The sequence below is a fragment of the Prinia subflava genome, chromosome 15, assembly GCF_021018805.1.
Source record: "Prinia subflava isolate CZ2003 ecotype Zambia chromosome 15, Cam_Psub_1.2, whole genome shotgun sequence".
Lineage (NCBI taxonomy): Eukaryota > Metazoa > Chordata > Aves > Passeriformes > Cisticolidae > Prinia > Prinia subflava.
In genome coordinates, this window is record NC_086261.1 from 1,515,037 (window position 1) to 1,521,872 (window position 6,836).

Sequence of the window (6,836 nt, forward strand, 5' to 3'; positions counted from 1 at the left end):
TGATGGAGCTGATGGTGTGGAAGAGGCAGCAGAGAGGCTGAAATGAACCTGGGTGCCGACTGTCCTCCCTCCAAAGTTTGGGAATGTGGGAATGGAATTGATTTACTTTGGGGGCTCCAAAATGGGCAGGATGATGGGGCCTGGGTGGCTGAGCCACGAAACCAGAGCTTCTCTGCTTGGGGCTGAGCCCTCCCTGCCCTGTCCTGGGGAAAGCAGGTTTAATGGGAGCAGGAGGGATGTTCCTCACTGCCCTGGTCTCCCTGGCAGCAGAGCCCACGGGAATGGGAGCACAGGCTGGTGGGGGCTGCTGCACCCACAGCTTCTTCCTGCCCTGAGCACAGAACCCCTTTGGTTTCTGGCCAAGCTCCAGGTTGCTCCCAGGACTCAAATTTCCGTGCTATGGTGGTCTCAGCCCAGATCCTGCTGCGGCAGAACCCTTCTAGCTGCTCTCAGTGCCCCTGAGCACAGAGACCCACAGCCCTACCTTGTTCCCAACCCTCCCAGAGCCACACACCCTGCACACATTCCCTTGCAATGCTGAATATCCACGCTGCTGCCACCTGGATGAGCCCCAGGCAGCAGCACCCTGCATCCCCAGATGGCATTTGGGGGTTTGAAACGCCTGAAGGGCTCCTGCTTACCAAAAAAATAAAGGTTGTGATAAAGCATCTCCTAGGGATGAGCCCACCTTCAGCTGCTGCCAGGTTATGGGGTGTAAATCAGGGCAGAATTCAACCTTCAGAGAAAACAATGGAAAGAGAAAAAAAGAAAACAGGTAGGTGTTAAAAATAATCATAAATAATCCCAACCAGAAAAACCACACAAAACGTGTCACAAACCTAGAGCGTTTTAAGAATGCTGAAAGTTTATAAAATTAATTTTCTTCATTTTACTTTATTAAAATTGCTTTCATTTATCTCCCGTGTTAAATATTTTATTTTTCCATATTAATGGCTGCAATTTCTACTGCAGCTTGTTTCTGTCATTAACACTGTACAAACTTAATATCATTAGTAGTTTTTTCCCTTAATTATGTGAGTGGAGAAGAAAAACATCAAAGTTTCCGTGAAATTGGAATAGTATATCTAAATTGCCTCATGTTTATTTTAACATTAACAGTAAATGAAGCTAATGGGCTTTTATATTATTAAAAGCAGCCATTTGTGTCCTGCCTGCTGTAATATATAGCAAAGCTTTAAAAGATGTTAAATAATTAGTTATTTAATAGGGATGCGCAAAATAGATCAAACAAAAGGCAAACTTCCTGGAAGCAGCAACTTCGGATCCAGCCAGGGCCCCTTTGTGATGCCTCAGAACTGTTTTTTCCCTGCACACAGCCCATGTCCCACTGTTATTCTGGATGCTTCCATCTCCTGCAGGCCCAGAGGGACAGCGGAGCAGCCTGCCCGGAGGCGGTGGAAGGATGGCATGGATGGAGTGATGGCATCCATGGGAACGATGGCATGGGTGGAGTGATGGCATCCATGGGAACGATGGCATGGATGGAGTGATGGCATCAATGGAGTGATGGCATCAATGGACTGATGGCATTGGTGGAATGGTGGCATCAATGGGAATGGTGGCATTGATGGAGTGATGGCATTGATGGGAATGGTGGCATTGATGGAGTGATGGCATCCATGGGAATGATGGCATGGATGGAGTGATGGCATGGATGGAGTGATGGCATCCATGGGAGTGATGGCATCCATGGGAATGATGGCATTGGTGGAATGGTGGCATCTATGGAGTGATGGCATCGATGGAGTGATGGCATCAATGGACTGATGGCATCAATGGACTGATGGCATCAATGGAGTGATGGCATTGATGGGAATGATGGCATCAATGGACTGATGGCATTGATGGAAATGATGGCATTGATGGAGTGATGGCATCAATGAAGCAATGGCATCCATGGAGTGATGGCCTCAATGGAATGGTGGCATCAATGGACTGATGGCATCAATGGACTGATGGCATTGATGGGAATGATGGCATCAATGGAATGGTGGCATCAATGGAATGGTGGCACTGATGGAGTGACGGCATCGATGGACTGATGGCATTGGTGGAATGATGGCATTGATGGGAATGATGGCATCAATGGAATGGTGGCATTGATGGAGTGATGGCATCAATGGAATGGTGGCATTGATGGAGTGATGGCCTCAATGGAATGGTGGCATTGATGGAGTGATGGCATCACTCCATGGATGCCATCATTCCATGGATGGAGCGATGGTCTCAATGGCACTGACAGCACTGGGAGCAGCTCCTGCCCACACCAGGCCTCTCACGGACAGCAGTGACCTTCCCGCATCCCTGGAAAAGGCTCCTCCGCTCCGGGAGGTGAAGGAGGAGATGCCAACAAAAAAACCCCACAGCTTTTCCCTGCAGCATTCCAAGGGCAGCCAAGAGCTCTGGTGTCTCCCTGCAAGGCAGCGCTTGCCAAGCATAATCCAGGAGTAATTTACTCCAAAATTCACGTTAATGAAGGCATCCTCCCTTCCTGGGAACAGCCTCTCCTGGTGTGAGCAGCAAACCCCAGCAGCAGGATCATGGATGTGACAGGAGCAGCAGCAGCGCTCCCTCCATCACTCCTCCCTCACATGAACCTCTGCATCAGCACAAGGATGAGCTCCAGAGCCAGCTGCCAGCTTGTGGCCAAATTACAACATTTTAAGCCAACATTTGGCCGTTTGGGCTCTGTCTCATGGGGAGGAGCTGCAGGATCAGCACCACTTTCCTGGGTGATTCCCTTCCCGCCTGTGATAGCACAGGATGATAATTAAACACCTCCTGGTGTCACCTCTCACCCCCTCGCACCTCAGCACTTTAAACCCCCCATTAACAGCCTTTATCTCCCTTTCCCATCTTCTTTTCTGTGCTGGGGAGATGGATGGACTTAAATCACCTCCAGAGAGAAGGGGTGTGCAAATGAGAACACTTCTCTCTTCCAGCCTATTAGTGCTGTTAAAAATGTGCCTGGAATTAATAATAATAACAAACTGCTGCAGCTTAAATAAAATCAATAGCAAATGGCAGATTAGCAGAAGGCCTCGGGAAAAGGCTGGAGGAAGGGAGGGAGGACACAGGGCAGGGAGCACACCTGGGACTGACAGAAAGCTCTGGTGCTCCCTGGCTTAATTTAGCAAAGAATTGACTCCCAGAGGTTATTTTTAGTTTGCTGCTCATCTCAAAGCATCTTCCCAAAGGTTTTTTGAGCACCAAACCAAGCCCAGCCCCAGCCTCGAGTGTAACTCCAGCCCTGGCAGGCGAAGCAATGCTATTTCCTGTGCCCTGGAGAGATGGAAAACCATCGGGATAGGGATCACTCTGCCTCTCTGCAACATGGGCTGCACATGTAGGGCTGGGAGAAAATAAATAAACTGGCCCTGTACTGCAAGCCACAGGAATCTGTCATGTGAGGAGGAGGGGAGAGGGGAGAAATCACCGTGTGGTTGTCAATCCCATCAAGGAAAAGTAGTTCACACCAGCAGAGCGTGAGTTTGCACCCGGCTGAAGGGCCCAGTGGCTCTTTCATCACTCACAGGCACATGGCTGGGCTGGAAAAAGGAGCCCCAGAAGGCAAACACAGCTTGGACAAACCAGTCCAGCAGAGGAGGGAGCTGGGGGAGTCCCTGTGGAGAGGGGAGGGGTTGTGCCAAGTGGTTTTGCTGTAGGGAAAGGAGGAGGTGGAGTGGGAGAGAAGAGGAATCGCTTAGGGAGAGATGAGGCTTCTCTAAAACTTCCAGATTGTGGATCTTGGGATGTCACCACGCTTGGAGCTTGCAAGGCAGAGAATTCTCTGAGCCTTTTGCCAGCCTGCGGTGCAGCAGGGCCAGGGATGCCCCGGCCTCCCTTGCTGTGAGCCAGGTCAACCCAACTTCAACCCAAAAGAGCTCCAGCAGCCAAGGAGACCCCAGGAGCAAAAGCACAACCCACCACCCCTGAAGTGGAGCAACTCTGAGCATCCTGGTCCAGTGCAAGGTGTCCCTGCCCTTGGCAGGAGTTGGAATGAGATGAGCTTTAAGGTCCTTCGCACCCACACCATGCCATGATTGTGACCTGCTCCTGTTCCAGCTGCAGTTCTGGGGAGATTCTGCACCTCCAGCTCCATCCCTGCTCTGCACCCTCCCCATCCCAGGTGGGAACTGCTGTTCCCAAGGCAGCAGTGTCCAAGAAGCCACGGTGGGAAGGAGGATTTGTCCCCTTCTGTCCCACACCCCGGGCAGGAGGCACGGGAGGAGCGTGGCCCTACGGCCAAGGGAGAATAATTACAGGGAAGTGGCAGCTTTCCTTCTGCTTAACTTGCTTTGGAAGGAACAGTTGGGGGTACTACAGAAACTAATGTAAGGTAATGTAATCATTTACAGAAGATTTGTGGTAAATGAATGTTTGGCCTCTGTCCAGGCGCGCAGCCAGGGCTCATTACGCCCGAGGAGATGGCAGGGAAAGCTTTCCACGGCCACTGTTTGTCTTTCATTTCATCTCGTGTCTGACCCGCCTGACCTCGCCGAAGCCGCCGAGGACTTTGCTTTTCCAGGGCTGGGTTTCAAGGGGGATTTCTGAAGGGCAGCTCTGCAAAGGCTCCTTGTGCCGGGCCCTTGGCGCAGTAACGAGCCGCAGCTTTCCCAAACTCCGCCACTTTGGTGAAGAACAGATTTTTTTTTCTTCTTTTTTTTTTTCTTTTTTTTTAATGATTATTATTTTTTTTTTCCACATGAAAACAGCAGCGAGGGCCCTGGGATAGGGTAACTTAGCAACTCTGCCGCAGGGATTAGGAAAATTGACTCCAGACCAAACTAAAACAGCAGAGTTTCCTGTTTTGAGCCACTCTGGACTATATTAAAATTATTTATGAAAAGAGTAAGAAGGAGGGGAAGGATGGGGAGCTGGGGCTGCTGCTGGGGGAGATGAGCCTGGGGGGATTTTTGTCATCCCACTACTGAGCTCACTGCAGAGACAGGAGGAACGTCAGGGGATGCTGAGCAGGGGCTCAGCACCAGGACCTGGGGTCACCTGCCCATGCAAAGGTTGGGCCCAAATCTGTCCCTCCAACCCGGTTAGAAAAACTGGGAAGCATCCCAGCATTATGGGGCAGATCCACCCACGTGGAGAAGGAGGGGAGATTGGATGGATCTGAGTTTCTGGGATAAAAAAGGATGAATGTCCCTTCACCCCGTGTGGGGATCCCACCACCCCAGCACCTGCCTAGTGTGGCACCATTGAACCAAGGGGCTGCAGGAATGGGGCCACAGGGATTTTCAGGGATTTTTACACTTTGTTTGGCTCTTTCCATTCCAGAGCCCTGGAGATGTGCAGGGAGAGCCAGGGCTTGAGCCCTGCCAGCTGCAGTTGTGTCTGGGAACCCAACCAGATCCCAGAATCCCAGAAGGGTTTGGTTGGAAGGGATATTAAAGGGACACATTCCACTATCCCAGGTGGCTCCAAGCCCTGTCCAACCTGGCCTTGGGCACTTCCAGGATGGGACATGTGGGGGTCCCCACCGGTGGAGTGGCACAGTCCCTTTGCTCCCAGTTTTTCCCTGCTGGAAATTGTTCTTCCACTCCTCCCACAGTGCCCCTGTGGTGAGGATGTGGCAGCTCTGTTATTTTGGCACTGACTTTTTTTTATTGTTATAGATTTCAAAGAGCAGCTTTTGTTGAAGGCTCTTTTTTTGAGAAATGAAATTGAGCAAAAAGCAGTTCTGGTTTCAAACTTCCCAAGGGGGTAAAAAAACCCCAAAAACAACAAACCAAGGAGACTCATGGGCAGCAAAGAGCTTCCATAAAATTATGAGATGGTTTGAACCAGGAATGTCCACATCCCAAACCTTCCTGGGAGCTACAGGAGCCTCTTCAGGGTATCTAAGAGATGGTGACTGTGCTGGGAAGGCCCACAGAGGAGAAATGAGCTGGAAAATGTCAAAGCACCTTGGTTAAAGGGGGCTGAGGACCTTCCCAGCATGGTCAGAGCCCACCTGGCCACAGATCCCTGCTGGCAGTGTCCAAGGCCAGGCTGGAGGGGCTTGGAGCACCCTGGGACAGTGGGAGCTGTCCCTGCCCAGGCAGGGCTGGGATGGGATTTAAGGTCCCTCCCAACCCAACCCACTCCAGGATTCTGTGATTTATTATCCCGAAGGAGCCACGCCTTAGACGTGCAAGAAGCAAATTCAAAAGGCAGAGAAAAAGCCCCTTGTCAGAGCCCAGCTCTCCTGCCATTTATCTTCTAGTCCTTAAGACGTATTAAAATAGATTTAAAAGGACTTTTAAGGTTTTTTCTCTTTAAGGAACACATTAGTGGCTTTTGTTTTAATTAAAATAGGTATTGAAATCCTCCACAAAGCTTCAGTGGAATTGTTACAGACTGCAGTTTCCTTACGTGCAGTGCAGCCAAAATATACTGTAGTTGTTATCTTGCAACAAGGCAGAAGCCTTATTAATTTAGTTCAATCAAATCAAAGCTGCTTTAATTTACAAAGCAATAAAATCTGCAAGCATCACTTTAGATCAAAGAACTAAAAACAGCCTAAACACAAGTGGAATGTTTATTTTGTACAATGGTCCATAACTGCATTTATGTGATTTAAAAGCTTTTTGAAGCATGTGATAATATTACATGCATATAGAATTGTGTCCTTGTTGTGGATCATTACTCCCCACAGAGACCAAAAAGCATTTGCTGTTCAACTCCTACCTAAAATATTTCCTTTTACATTATTTTTTCCCCCTTGCCTTAAATGGGATCTCTATGGTAATTTTTTTTTTCAGGGTTGGGATGCAAAATCATTTACTAAAAGGGATGGGGATGGTGGATGGCATAAAGAAAAC